Source organism: Rhinoderma darwinii, chromosome 3, assembly GCF_050947455.1.
Source record: "Rhinoderma darwinii isolate aRhiDar2 chromosome 3, aRhiDar2.hap1, whole genome shotgun sequence".
NCBI classification, from domain to species: domain Eukaryota; kingdom Metazoa; phylum Chordata; class Amphibia; order Anura; family Rhinodermatidae; genus Rhinoderma; species Rhinoderma darwinii.
In genome coordinates this window covers 263,368,427-263,385,656 of record NC_134689.1, presented here as the reverse complement: position 1 = coordinate 263,385,656, position 17,230 = coordinate 263,368,427, and the positions used below count along the sequence as shown (strand labels likewise).

The 17,230-nt window shown below is 46.2% G+C and overlaps 1 protein-coding gene across 1 annotated transcript in view; it reads right to left on the bottom strand.

Annotated features, from left to right (window-relative positions):
* The window catches only part of SORD (sorbitol dehydrogenase), a 64,949-nt gene extending 64,493 nt beyond the window's left edge, over positions 1–456 (bottom strand). Inside the window, exon 1 of the mRNA XM_075857868.1 lies at positions 367–456. The gene's annotated coding sequence lies outside the window, so the exon portion shown is untranslated. The remainder of the gene's footprint in view (positions 1–366) is intronic.
* Positions 457–17,230: the final 16,774 nt, after the last annotated feature.

The window sequence follows — 17,230 nt, the reverse complement described above, 5'->3', positions numbered from 1 at the left end:
CCTTTTCTTTCGGACATGGAAAATACATGTGAACAGTCACCAGAGGGCCACACAGAATGGCATTACGGGCAGCATGTGGTCCCCAGGTTGTGCAGCTCTGCTCTAAAGCAATGCTCCTATTCCTGTTGCAAAACTGCAACTCCCAGTCTGCAGCCTACAACTCCCAATCTGCAACTGTCAGGGCATTCTGGGAGCTGTAGTTGTGCAACAACTGGAGAGGCACAATGTTAAAAAAAAATATTTTCACCTTGAAATGAGAATATTTTATTTGGCAACTTCAGGGGCAGAGGATAAAGCTAGGTGAGAAGTTCTGCTGCAGAGAACATTCCTGACCACGACACACCCCTCAGTACAGCAATAACCCACCTTCTCTTATACACCTAACGTGTCATGCAAGCAGCTCCTCACTTCCTGCTACCATCGTCTGGATGCCATTGCCTTCCTACAGCTTTTTTTTTTTTTTTTTTTTAACAAACTTTATTCAGCAGCTTTGTTTTGAACAGGTGCAACATGACTTTCTTCATGTAGATTCAAATATTTCAGACGTGAGGAAACAGCATTGTAATTTATGTTCATGTCTGGCTACTTAACCCTTTAAAGACCAGCCTATTTGGGGACTTCAGGACTGAGATAAAGTTTTTTATCACCAAATATGTATTGGGGTTTTTTTTCGTTTTGTTTTTTATATCTTCGTACTTTTGTACAACATTGGTTTATTATTTTGAAAGAATAAAGTACATATTTTGGGGATCTTTTTTATTTATTAAACTTTATTAAACTTAATTTTACATTTCCTTTTTGTCCTACTAAGGACTTGAAGCTGCATTTTTTTATTCGCTCACATAATGCTTTGGCACACTTAGGGTATGTTCACACGGCTTATTTACGGACGTAATTCGGGCGTTTCACGCCTGGAATTATGTCCGAAAATACGGCTTGAAAGCGTTGACAAACATCTGCCCATTGAAAGCAATGGGTTTGATGTTGGTCTGTTCCCACGAGGCGTAAATTTACGCGTCGCTGTCTAAAGACGGTGCGTAAATAGACGCCCGCGCCAAAGAAGTGCCTATCACTTCTTCAGACGTAAATGGAGCCGTTTTCCATGGACTCCATGGAAAATCAGCTCCATTTAACGTCCGTAATGGACGCAGCAAAAAGCGCCTCAACATGCCATTACGGCTGAAATTACGGTGCTGTTTTTTTCTGAAAACAGCCTCATAATTTCAGCCGTTACGGACGCTGCCGTGTGAACATACCCTTAGGGTATGTTAACACGCTTAATAAAAAACGTCTGAAAATACGGAGCTGTTTTCAAGGGAAAACAGCTCCTGATTTTTAAAGCAAAACTCGCGTTTTTCGCCACGTTTTTTACGGCCATTTTTGGAGCTGTCTTTCTATCGAGTCAATGAAAAACGGCTCAAGAAGTGACATGCACTTCTTTTTACGTGGCGTCTTTTTTCAAAACGGGCGCGTAAAAAAACACCCCGTCGGAACAGAACGCCGTTTTCCCATTGAAATCAATGGGCAGATGTTTGGAGGCGTTCTGCTTCTGATTTTTCGGCCTGAAAAACGGCCGAAAATAAGCCGTGTGAACATACCCTTAGTGTGCATCCGGCATTTCTAATGGTAATGGCCGTTAGTTTTTTTTATATACATATTCAGGAAGAATTACAGAAGAACGTCACAACGCAGAGTTCTAACAAAAGATGCTCCAGAATTGTTATTTTGGAAGGAAGTATTCACTAAAAGCATTTTCACATCAGCACTGGCCTTCGTTCATCTGTTCCCTTCGACCTTTTCCTCAGAGGAACAGATGAACAGAAAGCCAAACGAAAACTATCGCTTCAGTTTGCATTACCATTCTATTCAATTGTATTTTTTTCTTTCAGTTGGTATCAGTTTGCCTCCATTCCGCAAGGTTTACATTTTTTTTAATGGAAACAATAGTGTAGTCGATCACGCTATTGTTTTTGTAAAAAAAAAAAACGTAAACTGACTCCAACTGAAAGAAAAAAAATACCATTTAAATCAATGGTAATGCAATCGGAATTGAGCATTTCCATTTGGCTTTCCGTTCATCTGTTCCTCTGACGGAAAGTTTGAACAGAACAGATGAATGAAAGCCAACGCTGATGTGAACCGGCCCTAAAACAGACATGTCAGGAGAGCTGCTAGATTTTTTTTTTGTCTGCTTGTGAGGGAATGACCCTCATCAATATCTAAAAAGAATGGGGTGACAGCGCTAGGTAAAGCACAGCAGCCCCTTCAGATTGTTTCTGACGCAGCGCCTCCCCTGACTAGTAACCAGCTGCTGCGTAGAGGATTGCTGTGTAGTTACGGACTGTAGCAGTGTATTTTTATAACTGTTGTGCCCAGACATTATAGTAAAGGGGGCTGGGTTTATGCCGTATAAGACTAGACCTTATGAGAATTGCAAGAAATCCCAAATTCAAGTATTTCTTGCGATTGTCATGTCGCGGTTGCAGCAACCAGGGTTTCCAACCTTCACTTCAATCATTTCTGGACAACTGAGCTAAAAATCATGGACAGACCAAAATGTTTACGGACACCTTACAAAATCGAGAGTTAGGGTATGTTCACATGCCCTATTTAATGACGTAATTCAGGCGTTTTTTTCGCCTGGAATTACGTCCGAAAAAACAGCTCCAAACCGTCGGCAAACATCTGCCCATTGAATTCAAAGGGTCTTACGGTGTTCTGTGCAGACGTGCTTTTTTTTTATGCGCCGCTGTCAAAAGACGGCGCGTAAAAAGACAGCCGCCTCAATGAAGTGCATGTCACTTCTTGGGACGTAATTGGAGCCGTTTTTCATTGACTCCATTGAAAAACAGCTCCAATTACGTCCGTGATGGACGCCGCGAAAAAACGCCTGCACATGCAAAAACGTCTGAAATTCAGGAGCTGTTTTCGCCTGAAAACAGCTCCGTAATTTCAGACGTATTTTACGTTTGCGTGTGAATGTACCCTTACGGTGTTCTGTGCAGACTGGCTTTTTTTTACGCGCCGCTGTCACAAGACGGCCGCCTCAAAGAAGTGCATGTCACTTCTTGGGACGTAATTGGAGCCGTTTTTCATTGACTCCATTGAAAAACAAATCCAATTACGTCCGTAATGGACGCCGCGAAAAACGTGTGTACGAGCAATTACGTCTGAAATTCAGGAGCTGTTTTCGCCTGAAAACAGCTCTGTAATTTCAGACGTAATTGACGTTGCCATGTGAACATACCCTAAGTGATAAACCTGATGTGCCATAGGATTCGAATGACTGTCACTGAGTGAGTAGTGGTCTGCTGCTGCTGGAAGCCTGTCTGTCTGTGCCTGGGACTCACCAATAACAGCCTCCGTGACGTAGAAATCTTTTGTAAAAAATAGGACATGTCCTATTTTTTTTAAAATTAGTTTCATTCAACATGATAACAGAACAAATATAGCGAGTAAATGAAGCATTTAAATATGAGTAAGAGCAACAGTGACAATACAATAGTAGTGTCAGTGGTAACATGTACAGCATATGGGTATGTCATCTATTCACTAATCCATACAGGACAATAATAAAGGATAAAAACTGATTCTGGAGAACATAAAATTGAAAAAAAAAGGCACGTTAATAGAACATGATGCCTATGTCACATTCCACACTATATAGGAGAGGCTGGACTTCAGCACAGAGGACATAAGGGGAAACCGCCATGACTGCTATAGGAGGGAAGGGGTTAATTATTACGGGTCAGGAAGGGGTTAGTAAAGGGGAGGGCAAGGAGGAGTTGGGGAAGGGAGGAGTGGTGGGTTGGATAACAGTTCTTCCCGCTGTTTTCGGCATTGAGCCAGAAGCAGTGGGAAGAGCAACAGCAACATAGTAAGCTCCCACTGCCCTGCTCTTACCTCAGTCATGGTGTCCGCCGACAGGCTGCTGGAGCAGCTCCGTACTGCAGCTGATTTCCATGGCCCGGGGTGGCTGGAGGAACATGTTGCGGCGCTGGCCAGCATACCGCCGGCTGGCCCATCTCCACACCGAACCTCTGTGCCAACTGCCGGCCACACATGCTCCCCTCCCCCGGTCCTCTCTCTATTTCCGGTGGCATGGCGGCGGGAGGGGAATCATTAAGCGGTGCTCCTGCACTAATGGAGGGAGCGGCAGCTGCTCAGGCACGGTCAACCCGAGGTCGTCAAGGAGGACTCCAAGATCGTCAGCAGCGGTGAGGCACCATGTCCGGTCGGAAGTCTAGGTCCCTTCTGTTGGGCGGCAGGTCGTCGGCTCATCTGCCAGCACGCCGGTGTCCCCGTGTCGCAGATGCCATTCGACGGCGCTAGAGGAGCTGGAAGCGCCTGGGCAGCCTGGTGAGTATATATTGATCCGCCGATAGAGAATTTAATATTCTCCCCCTTGGGAATAGTGCCAAAGCGCGAGCCTCTAAAATTTTGTTTGATTCAACATTTGTCTTTTCCCAGGGGGTCGTTGGTGAATGACGGGATTGATAATGATTTATGCTCGGTAGTCTACACGTCCTTTGACAAAGCAGTGGTGTTAGTTCGGAGGGCGGGGGCTGGCACGTTGTTGGCTAAAACTGATATTGAGGCGGCTTTCCGATTGCTGTCAGTTCATCCCGAGAGTCAACGGTGGTTGGGATGTTTCTGGAATGGGGGTTTTACGACGATCGGTGCCTTCCTATGGGGTGCTCCCTTTCTTGCGCATACTTCGAGGCGTTTAGTTGCTTTGTGAAATGGGTAACGAAGGGCGTAGCCGCGGTTGATTCTTTGATACATTACCTCGACGATTTTTTGTGTGTCGGTCCCAGTGGTTCGCCTATTTGTGGTCATTTGTTGTACTCATTGCAAAAAGTTGTGAGGGAATTTGGGATTCCACTAGCGCCTGGAAAAGCTGAGGGCTCTGTCACTATTATCTGTTTTTTAGGAATTGAGATTAATTCGGTTGCTATGGAGTGTAGACTTCCCGAGGATGTTAATGTCGTTCTGTCAGGAGGTGCGACGGGCCTGTCATTTAAAGAAAATTACATTGCGCGATCTTCAGTCTCTGCTGGGGAAGCTGAGCTTTGCATGTCATATTATGCCCATGGGTAGAGTTTTTTGGAGACGTTTGACAGCAGCGACAGCGGGCGTACGTGCACCACATCATTTTGTAAGGATAGGTGTGGAACATCGGGCCGATTTCCAGGTATGGGCCGATTTCCTCAATCAATACAATGGTAGATCTCTATGGACGTCTCGAGTGCAGGATACGAGGGAGCTGGACCTTTTTACTGATGCGGCAGGGTCAGGCGGTTTTGGCGCATATGGGGGTGGGTCAATGGTGTGTGGGTGTTGGCCGTCTAGCTGGTTGGTCAGTGGTCTTACGCACAATCTGGCCCTGCTCGAGCTGTTCCCTATCGTGGTTGTGGTAACCATTTGGGGGGACAGGCTTAGGGATAAAAAGGTTTGCTTCCATTGTGATAACATGGGGGTGGTGTTAGCGATTAATAACATATCGGTGTCTTCTCCACCTGTGGTTGTTGCGACACTTAGTACTGGTTTGCTTGTCATTAAATATGTGGGTGGTTGCAGTGCATGTGCCGGGTGTTCACAATTGTATCACTGACGCTCTTTCTCGCTCGCAGTGGGATAGTTTCCGTCAATTGGCGCCGGGAGCTAATCTGCTCGGTTTGGCTTGTCTGGAGCATCTCTGGGATCTAGTTACGGTTCCGCGGAACGTTTGATTCAAAGGTCATTGGCGGGCGCGACGTGGAGCGCTTACTCTGCTTGTTGGAGGCAGTGAGAGGAGTGGGTAAGAGGTTTGGGTAATGTCAGCACGGATCAAGACAGGTTGGTGGCATTATTTTATTGGTTGGGGGACGCTTGGGAGGCAGGGTTTTCCCTGGCTAAGGTTAATCGTTTCGTCTCGGCCTTTGCTTTTGGTTTTAAGTTGCGGGGTTTATGGGATTTTTCTAAGGATTTTTTGGTAGGGCAAGCTTTGAAAGGTTTGCGTCGAGGCAGGGCTGAAGCAGATCAGAGGTGATCCGTGTCTTTTACTCTCCTCTGTTCCTTAGGCACATCTGTGGTGTCTGTTTGTAATTCGCCTTTTGAAGTTCAGCTGTTTCGTTTAGCTTTTTCTCTCGCGTTCTTTGGAGCACTTCGAATTGGTGAGTTTGTTTCTCCTAGTCCAGCGCGGGCAGTGGGATTGAGACAGGAGGATGTGGGTCTTTATGGGGACAGACTCGAATTGTTTCTGCGGCGGTCCTAGACGGATCAATTGGGACGGGGGAAGCGCATATTGTTGTTTGCCCTCCCGGGGTCTGCGATGTGTCCGGTTGATTGCATGATTGCTTTTAAGCCAATGGGTAGGGGGACCTGAGTTGCCATTGCTCCATCATGAAAATTGATCGTTCTTGTCTAGGTATCAACTTTGTGCGGTATTTAAAAAATGCTTAGCTGAGGTCGGAGTCAGTTCCGTCTCTTACTCTTCTCTATCATTTCGGACCGGCGCGGCGACTGAGGCTGGGCGTTGGGGGCTTGATGATGAGGGTGTGCATCGCATTGGGCATTGGGAGTCCAACAGGTTTCTTACTTATGTTCGCCCTCATTTGTTATAAGATTGTACTGTTAATTGTTTGTTTGGAGGTGGGTTGTGCTGTTGTGGTCGTGGTGGATCGGCTTACGTGTGTGCGTGCTTGTCCTCTTTTCATTTTAGATCAGCCCCCTTCCTTGGTATGGCTGTAAGGACACTCATGTGCATTGGGGGACTCTGAGGGCGGATGTCCGCCCTGATGGCCGTCCGCTACGCATTCCGCGTAATGACGCGGTCTTACATTGGCTGGAATTCAGAGGTATGTTATGGAGCCGGGTATTGACCGAGTTTCAGACATACTCTCAGTTAGATAGGGTTCCGAAAGTCCTGGTGTTACATGTGGGTGGGAATGATTTGGGGGTGCGCCCCTTTCGGGAGTTGGTGCGGGATATTAAACATGATATGTTGTGTTTATGAGCATCGTATCCACGCCTTGTTATAGTCTGGTCTAACATAGTCCCTAGGAGGCATTGGCGGTTGGCAAGGTCTGTGGAGAGGGTTAACAAAGCCTGCATTAAAGTGAACCGGGCGGTGTCATGTTTTTTTGGCCAGGAATGGGGGCATTTGTGTGCGTCACAGGGATTTGGAGTCGGGGGAAGGTAATTATTGGAGGAGTGATGGAGTGCATCTGACCGAGGTTGGGATGGATTTGTGGAGCCTGGCCCTAGCAGAAGGAATTGAAAGGGCGGTGGTGGTTTGGAGTGACTCACAGGCTTAAGGTAGTCAAGGCCTGTTTCGCTGTGGCGGGGGGAGTCCTTGAGGTTGGTCAGTACGAACTGGTGGGGGGGTCGCATCGGGGGGTATGCGTCCCCCAGAAAGGTGTATTATTTGGAAGACTTCATAGGGTGTTATCCCTTTGAAGTGGTCTTCTGGTGGTTGGAGCCATCTGCAGAGGTGAGCGGTGCCTCCGAGCTGGTTTACAGCTGGAGGTAAATCGTTGGTGGTGGTTTGCAGATGGCTAACTCAAGGTAAAATAACCGGGAAAATGGCTTCAAGGACTTCCCCTGCTCTAATTGGCGTTAATGTTGTTGTTGTTATTACTGATACTGACCCATGTTGGGTCATGTGAATTATAGGAGGAATTCTTTGGTTGAATTCCTAGTACTTATCCGAATGTTTCGGATTAAATTGCATTTTTTCGAACTAATGTAAATTAATAAACGGCTGCTCTGGCCATTTCACATCCAACCTCGGTTGTCACATGTCTTTCTTTGGTGGGGGGGGGTGAGAAAAAAGGAGAATTAAAGGGTTCAACAGCACACGACTCTACTTAGGCAAGTCAAGAGTAATTACACTTCAGATCATCAATACTTCAAGGAGCTAGAGTCCTAGTACAGGGAGAGGATCCCCATCTGAGACCTCAAAGGTAGCCAACCATTGAACCCAAATCTTATGAAATTTATCATGGCAACCACGGTGTTGTTATACTAATCGATCATAGGTAATAACGGTATTAACCCCTTCCCGCTCCTGGACATACTATTAGGTCATGGTAATGGTATCGTTCGCGCTCCATGACCTAATAGTACGTCCTGCATTAATCACAGCGACAATCGCGCCCTGCGTGTTCATGAGCTGTGATAGCTACTGCTTCCAACAGCAGGCTATCAAAGCTCAATGTACCGGGACCAGTCGCGGTGGTCCCAACTCGGTGACCGGTGCTATTGGCTAGTCAGTGAATAACTGACCAATAGCGCTGATCCGTCTGTTCACTTCCTCTCCCTGACATCACATCCTGCTGTAACCACCCTGAACGTCTCTGTTGGCGTTAGCAAGTCGTTCAGATCGGTTGTGAGCAGACAGAGAAAAGAGAGAAGTGAAAAAAGTAAAAAATATGTTACAAAAAGCACTTTTTTTTGCTTCCCAAGTCCTCATCCACTAACCTCTCCCTTTCTCTTCCTCCTTGTGTTCCCCCAACAATTTTTTGTCAGTGATCTCCTATCACTGACCACTTCTCAGTCTTCAGGACCACATTTATTGGTCCCTGAAGATTATTTTTTCAATTTTTTTTTTGTATATAAAATATATATATAAAAAAAAAATATATATAAAAAAAAAAAAATTGTCAGTTTAGCCAATTTTGACAATTTAACTGGTTAGTTTAGTATTAGGGTTAGTTAGTGTCAGGGAACCGTCAAAAAGCGTAGTTAGGTATAGCGTCAGGGAACTTAGCGTCAGGAATCAGTCACCATAGTTAGGTTTAGAGTTAGGGAATTTCGGAATGATCTAGTTAGGTTTAGTGTCAGGGAAGCTCGGAATAATCTAGATAGGTTTAGTGTCAGGGAATCGTCGCCGTAGTTAGGTTTAGCGTTAGGGAAGTTGACATAAAATCTAGTTAGGTTTAGTGTTAGGAACCCTCGCCCTACTTAGTTTTAGTGTCAGGGAAGTCCACTTGTTCTCTAAAAACAAAAAAACAAACAAAAAAAAAACATGCTTTTGTGCTAGTTTAGGTAGCAGCCTATTGCTCCCAGTTAGGGAATTTTTTCTTTTTTTTGCTGTATATACATTTTGGACGTGTCTAAGCACAACAAACATGTCCCAACGGACATTTACTGTTGAAGAGGCATATTCATTTCTTGCCTCAGACACAGACTCGTTGGATGGTGAGAATCTGTTTTATCTGTCGACCTCCTCATCCAGTGATGAAGAGGAGGGATCCCCTAGGAGATGCCCCAGGACCACCACCACAGTTGAAACCCCTGAGAGAAGTGACCCCGCCACAATTGATACCCCCGAGCGAAGTGACCCCCTTTGGACACCCACACCAGACAATTATGAACCCCAAATCCCTGAGTACACAGGCAGCCCAGGGATCAAATTTAGGGTATGTTCACACGCACTAATTACGGACGTAATTCGGGTGTTTTTTTCCCCGAATTACGTCCGAAAATAGCGCGTCGATAGCGCTGACAAACATCTGCCCATTGAAAGCAATGGGCAGACGTTTGTCTGTTCACACGAGGCATATATTTACGCGCCGCTGTCAAAAGACGGCGCGTAAATAGACGCCCGCGTCAAAGAAGTGACCTGTCACTTCTTTGGCCGTAATTGGAGCCGTTATTCATTGACTCCAATGAATAGCAGCGCCAATTACGTCCGTAATGGACGCGGCGTTCAAGCACCTGCACATGCCGTAACGGCTGAAATTACGGGTATGTTTTCAGGCAGAATCATCCCCGTAATTTCAGCCGTTACGGACGCCCTCGTGTGAAAATTACCCTTAACACGGCAGGGCTCAGTGAGATGGACTTTTTCAAGTTCTTTTTCACTGATGAGTTTATAGAATTTACGGTGCCCCAGACAAATTTATATGCCCAACAGTATATAACGAAGAACCCCACATCATTTTAAGCCCAATTCCACAGGAGGACTCCAGTAGACACAGCAGAGTTGGGCAAGTTCTGGGGACTGCTCTTGAACATGGGGCTTCTGAAAAAGCCAACCATTAGGACCTACTGGAGCACAGACATCTTATACCATACCCGATGTACCACATGGCCAGGATGCGTTATGAGGCAATACTTTGCTTCCTACATTATACTGATAATGAGCAGTGCCCACCCCGAGATGTCCACTTTTTTGAACGTTTATACAAACTGAGACCCCTATTAGACCATTTTAGTGCCCGGTTTGCCCAAGCATACACCCCCGAGAAGTGTATTTCTGTTGATGAGCCCCTGGTACATTTTAAAGGGAGGCTTCAATTACGCCAGTACCTGCCGAGTAAGAGGGCAAGGTATGGCGTGAAGATGTATAAGCTGTGCGAGAGTGCATCAGGGTATACTTACAAATTTAGGATATATGAAGGGAAGGACACCAGTATTCAGTCCCCAGAATGTTCCCCCTTATTGGGAGTTAACGCCAAAATTGTGTGCGATTTGGTGCACCCACTGCTGGACCAGGGTTACCACCTCTACCTGGATAATTTTTATACCAGCGTCCCACTCTTCAACTGCTTTTCTTCCAGAAGTACTGTGGCATGCGGCACTGCTAGAAAAAAATCTGAGAGGCCTCCCTAAGACTCTGCTTTGGCAAACACTCAGAAGGGGTGAGAGCAGGGAACATTCTAGCAGCAACATATTGTGTGTCAAGTACAAGGACAAGGGAGATGTCCTTGTACTGAGAACAATTCATGGCCACACCAGTACCCATGTACCAGGATAAGGTACCAGTACAGAGACCCCCAAAACAGACTGCATCTTGGACTACAATAGGTACATGGGAGGGGTGGACTTGTCAGAACAAGTCCTGAAGCCCCACAGCGCCATTCGGAAATCGAGGGTATAGTATAAGAAGCTGGCCGTGCACATCATACAGATGGCATTGTACAATGCGTACGTGCTACGTCGATGTGCAGGCCAGAGGGGAACTTTCCTGGAATTTGAAGAGGTGGTTATCAAGAACCTAATTTTTAGGGACCAGGAATGGGGGCACCCAGTACTTCTGGAAGCGAGGCCACACGCATAGTACCAGGGCAACACTTTCCAGGAGAAGTTCCCCAAACTGGTGGGAAGGAAAAGAGTCAAAAGAGGTGCAGAGTCTGCTATAAGAGGTGGATAAGGAAGTTCACAACACATCATTGTGACATGTGTCCCGAAAAACCAGGGTCCTGTATAAAAGATTGTTTCAAAGTTGACCAAACAACCCTTGATTTTTAATTTACCCTGATGCACTCCGCACAGCTTGTCCCCCTCATCTTTCCCTTTTGAGCCCTGCCCTGTGTGACAGGCAGCATATAACAGCCACATGTAGGGTATTGCCGTACCCAGGAGAACCCACATTACAATTTACAGGGTGTATATCTCTGGCGGCGCATGCTGGGAACAATATATTGGACACTGAAATGGCATACATATATAGAAAATTGCAAATCTCACACTGCACCATCTGCGCATTACCTTTTAGACAATACCTGTGGGGTCAAAATGCTCACTACACCTCTAGATTAATGCCTTAAGGGGTGTAGATTTTAAAATGGGGTCACTTATTGTGGGTTTCGACTGTACTGGTACCTCAGGGTCTTCTGCATTCACGACATAGCACCAGAAAAGCTCCAGTAGGTCAAATGATGGTCCTTCTCTTCTAAGCCCTGCCGTGTGCCCAGGCAGAAGATAACAGCCACATGTAGGGTATTGCCGTACCCAGGAGAACCCACCTAACAACTTATGGGGTGTATATCTCCGGTGGTGCATGCTGGACACAATATTGGACACTGAAATGGCATATATGTATAGAAAATTTAAAATCTCACTCTGCACCATCTGCTGCGCATTATCTTTTAGACAATACTTGTGTGGTCAAAATGCTCACTACACCTCTAGATGAATGGCTTAAGGGGTGTACTTTCCAAAATGGGGTCACTTCTGGTGGGTTTCCATTGCTTTGATACCTTTGGGGCTCTGCAAATGTGACATGGCACCCAAAAACCAATCCAGCAAAATCTGGACTTTAAAGAACGCATAGCGCTCCTTTCCCATCAGCCCAAATGGCCGTTTATCATGACAAATAGGGTATTGCCGCACTCAGGACAAATTGGACAACCAAATGGGGTATTTTAATCTTTGTGAAAATAAGACATTTTGAGCCAAAACTACATATTATTGGAAACAAATTACATTTTTTTAATTCACAGCCCAATTCAAATAAGTTCTGTGAAAAAACGATGGGGTATAAATGGTCACCGCACCCATAAATGAATTACTTGAGGGGTGTAGTTTCCAAAATGGGGTCACTTCCGGTGGGTTTCCGATACCTCTGGGGCTCTGCAAATGCGACATGGCACCCAAAAACCAATCCAGCAAAATCTGGACTCCAAAGAACACATAGCGCTCCTTTCCTTCTGAGCCCTCCCACTGGCCCAAACGGCAGTTTATCACCACAAATTTGGTATTGCCACGCTCAGAACAAATTGGGCAACAAAATGGGTATTTTATTCCTTGTAAAAATAATAAATTTTGAGCCAAAACTTCATATTATTGGAAAAAATATATATATTTAATTCACAGACCAATTCAAGTTCTGTGAAAAAAACTGTGGGGTCTAAATGGTCACAACACCCATAAATGAATTCCTTGAGGGGTTTAATTTCCAAAACTGAGTCAGTTTTGGGGGATTTCTACTATTTTGGCAGCACAAGACCTCTTTAAACCTAGCATTGTGCCTAAAATATATTCTAATAAAAAACAGGCCCCAAAATGCACTAGGTGCTTCTTTGCTTCTGGGGCTTGTGTTTTAGTCCACTAGCACACTAAAGCCACATGTGAGACATTTCTAAAAACTGCAGAATCTGGCCAATACATATTTAGTGGTGTTTCTCTGGTATAACCTTCTGTGTTACAGAAAAAAATGGATTAAAATTGAATTTCTGCAAGCAAAATTGCAATGTTAAATACTTTTGTTTAAAAAAAGATAAAAGTATAGTAGGTATGATACCTTTATTGGCTAACTATAAAAGTTCTAAATGCAAGCTTTGCAAGAAAAATTTAATTTGCAAATTTCACCTCCTCTTTACTTTAATTCCTGTGAAACGCCTAAAGGGTTAAGAAACTTTCTATATAGTGTTTTGAATACTTTGAGAGGTCTAGTTTTTTTTAAATGGGGTGTTTTATGAGGGTTTATAATACATAAGCCCCTCAAAGCCACTTCAGAACTGAACTGGTAGCTAAAAAAAAGGCTTTTTAAATTTTCTTGAAAATATGAGAAATTGCTGTTTATGTTCTAAGCCTTATAACGTCCTACAAAAATAAAATAATGTTCAATAAATTATGCCAATCTAAAGTAGACATATGGGAAATGTTAATTGGTAACTATTTTGTGTGGTATAACCGTCTGCCTTACAAGCAGATACATTTAAATTTTTCTTTATTTTTCTCAAATAAACACTTAATGTATCGACCAAATTTTACAACTAACATAAAGCCCAATATGTCACGAGAAACCAATCTCAGAATCGCTTGGATAGGTCAAAGCATTCCGAACTTATTACCACATAAAGTGAAAAATGTCAGATTTGAAAAATGGGCACTGAACCTTAAAGGGGTTTTCCGGAAGTAAAAAATTACTTTTAATTAAACTAAACAATAAAAAACATTTAACTTTGTAATGTACTTACGTTTGATTAGCTGGCTGTATCGTCGTATCCCCTCTTCCGTCACGTGACCGCTTGCCCATGTAAAATTTGCACTTCCTGTGCATACCCGTCCATTCGCGCCTAACTTCCGGTTTGTGGTTTCCGGTTTGCACAGTGTACGGCTACGTCATAAATGACGTAACTGTACCACGTGTTTTCCCCATCTGCTTAGAGCATGCGTTGTTGAAACTACCACGCATGCTCTGTTAAATGATATGGCTGCGTCTTCAGCAGCAGTGTTTCATTGCGCATGCGCAAGTCTTAATATGTGGTGTCGGTGTGCACTGTGACGGCCGTGTCTGCCGTAGCTCGCTCTCTCCTTCTCCTCCTCACAGTCCGAAGCGCATGTGAGGAGGTGGAGGAGGGTGTTTATTTGCTCACTGTAGGAGCGGAATCCCCAAACCCGGGATTGGGGATTCCGCTCCAGGAGAAGTCACAGACTTCACTGTGTCCATATATGGACACAGTGACTTCTGAAGCGGAATCACCGGCGAATTGGCCGGGGATTCCGCTCCAGGAGAAGTCACAGACTTCACTGTGTCCATATATGGACAGTGACGTCAGGGACTAATGAAGCGGGTTCCCCGCCGATGTGGCCAGGGATTCCGCTCCAAGAGAAGTCACAGACTTCACTGTGTCCATATATGGACAGTGACGTCAGGGACTAATGAAGCGGAATCCCCGCCGATGTGGCCGGGGATTCCGCTCCAGGAGAAGTCACGGACTTCACTGTGTCCATATATGGACACAGTGACTTCTGAAGCGGAATCACCGGCGAATTGGCCGGGGATTCCGCTACAGGAGAAGTCACTGACTTCACTGTGTCCATATATGGACAGTGACGTCAGGGACTTCTGAAGCGGAATCCCCGCCGATGTGGCCGGGGATTCCGTTCCAGGAGAAGTACCTCACTTCACTGTTCATATATGGACAGTGAAGTGAGGGATTTCTCCAGAGCCGTCCCCTACAGGAAAGTACGGAGGGTGGCATTGCCTACAGGGGGGGCTATGTGGCATTACCTACAGGGGGGGCTATGTGGCATTACCTACAGGGGGGGCTATGTGGCATTACCTACAGGGGGCGCTATGTGGCATTACCTACAGGGGGGGCTATGTGGCATTACCTACAGGGGGGGGCTATGTGGCATTACCTACAGGGGGGCTATGTGGCATTACCTACAGTGGGGGCTATGTGGCATTACCTACAGGGGGGGCTATGTGGCATTGCCTACAGGGGGGGCTATGTGGCATTGCCTACAGGGGGGGCTATGTGGCATTACCTACAGGGGGGGCTATGTGGCATTACCTACAGGGGGGGCTATGTGGCATTACCTACAGGGGGGGCTATGTAGCATTACCTACAGGGGGGGCTATGTGGCATTACCTACAGGGGGGGGCTATGTGGCATTACCTACAGGGGGGGCTGTGTGGCATTACTTACAGGGGGCTGTGTGGCACTGCCTACAAGGGGGATGTGTGGCACTGCCTACAGGGGGGATGTGTGGCACTGCCTACAGGGGGGCTGTGTGGCATTACCTACAGGGGGGCTGTGTGGCATTACCTACAGGGGGGCTGTGTGGCATTACCTACAGGGGGCTGTGTGGCATTACCTACAGCGGGGCTGTGTGGCATTACCTACAGGGGGCTGTGTGGCATTACCTACGGGGGGGCTGGGTGGCATTACGTACAGGGGGGCTGTGTGGCATTACGTAAAGGGGGGCTGTGTGGTATTACCTACAGGGCAGCTGTGTGGCATTACCTACAGGGGGGCTATGTGGCATTACCTACAGGGGGGGGGCTATGTGGCATTGCCTACAGGGGGGGGGGGCTATGTGGCATTGCCTACAGGGGGGGGGCTATGTGGCATTGCCTACAGGGGGGGGGCTTTGTGGCATTACCTACAGGGGGGGCTACGTGGAATTACCTACAGGGGGGCTGTGTGGCATTACCTACAGGGGGCTGTGTGGCATTACCTACAGGGGGGCTGTGGCAGTATCTATAGAAGGTAGTGAATGGGGCCGCAATTCTCTCGTGGATTTTCGGGAGAATTGCGCCCACAAAAGCGCGTTAGTGTGTATGGGGCCTTACATACATTTATAGTAAATTATGTAAAAAAAAAAGAAACGTTTTACCATTGTTTGGAGTAGTGTTTGGCGTTTGCTTCACTGTAAGGCCCTGTTCACACAGTTATTTGCAGGCAAAAAATTCTGCCTCAAAATTTCGCTTGAATTTTCAGCCAGATTTTGATCTGCCTCCACGCCGTTTGCCACGATTTTCGCCCGCGGGCATTGAGTGCAACGGGCAAAAACGCTGCGAAAAACGCTTTCTCTGCCTCCCATAGATATCAGAGGGAGGTCAGAGGAGTAAACGCCCGAAGATAGGGCATGTCGCTTCTTTTTCCCTCAATGGCCGCGGGCAAAAAACGTGGCAAACGGCGTGCAGGCAGGTCAAAATCTGCCTCCAAATTCAAGACAGAATTTTCTACCAGCAAAAAAACTCAGTGTGAACAGGGCCTAATACAGGATCTATTGTAACAGATCCAGCAGCAGGTGAGGTAAATGTGCTGACTGGATTGTGTGTACCAAGATGTCGGACTTAGGTGGAGTGGGCAGACTTAGGGCATGTTCACACGGCCTATTTTCGTCCGTTTTTCGGGCCGTAAACTCCCGAAAAATCCGAAGCAGAACGCCTCCAAACATCTGCCCATTGATTTCAATGGGAAAACGGCGTTCTGTTCCGAAGGAGCGTTTTTTTATGTGTTTTTTTACACATAAAAAAACGACCGCGAAAAAGAAGTGCAGGAAACCTCTTGAGACGTTTTTGGAGCCGTTTTCCATAGACTGTAGTGAAAAAAGCTCCAAAAACGGGCGTAAAAAACGCAGAGAAAATCGCGATTTGCACAAAAAACTTCTGAAAATCAGGAGCTGTTTTCTCTTGAAAACGGCTCCGTTTTTTGAGACGTCTTTGCCTGTGAACATACCCTGACATTTATCAGGCTGTGGAAGGGGCGGGGGAGGGAGACGGGTGCCTGTACTTAGATCAGCGATAGATGGAGGCACAAAGGATAATGATGATTATTACTGTGTAAGGGCTTATTCAGACGAACGTGTAATACGTCCGTGCAACGCGCGTGATTTTCACGCGCCTCACACGGACCTATATTAGTCTATGGGGCCGTGCAGACTGTCTGTGAGTTTCATGCAGCGTGTGTCCGCTGCGTAAAACTCACGACATGTCCGATATTTGTGTGTTGTTCGCGCATCACGCACCCATTGAAGTCAATGGGTGCGTGAAAATCAATCGCAGCACACGGAAGCACTTCCGTGGTACGCGCGTGATTCGCGCAACAGCAGTAAAAAGTATGAATGAAAACAGAAAAGCACCACGTGCTTTTCTGTTTACAAACATACAAACGGAGTGTCATAATGATGGCGGCTGCGCGAAAATCACACAGCCACGCATCATACGGGGCTGACACGCGGAGCTGTTATGCACAAAATGACGTGTTTTTTGCGCAAGCAA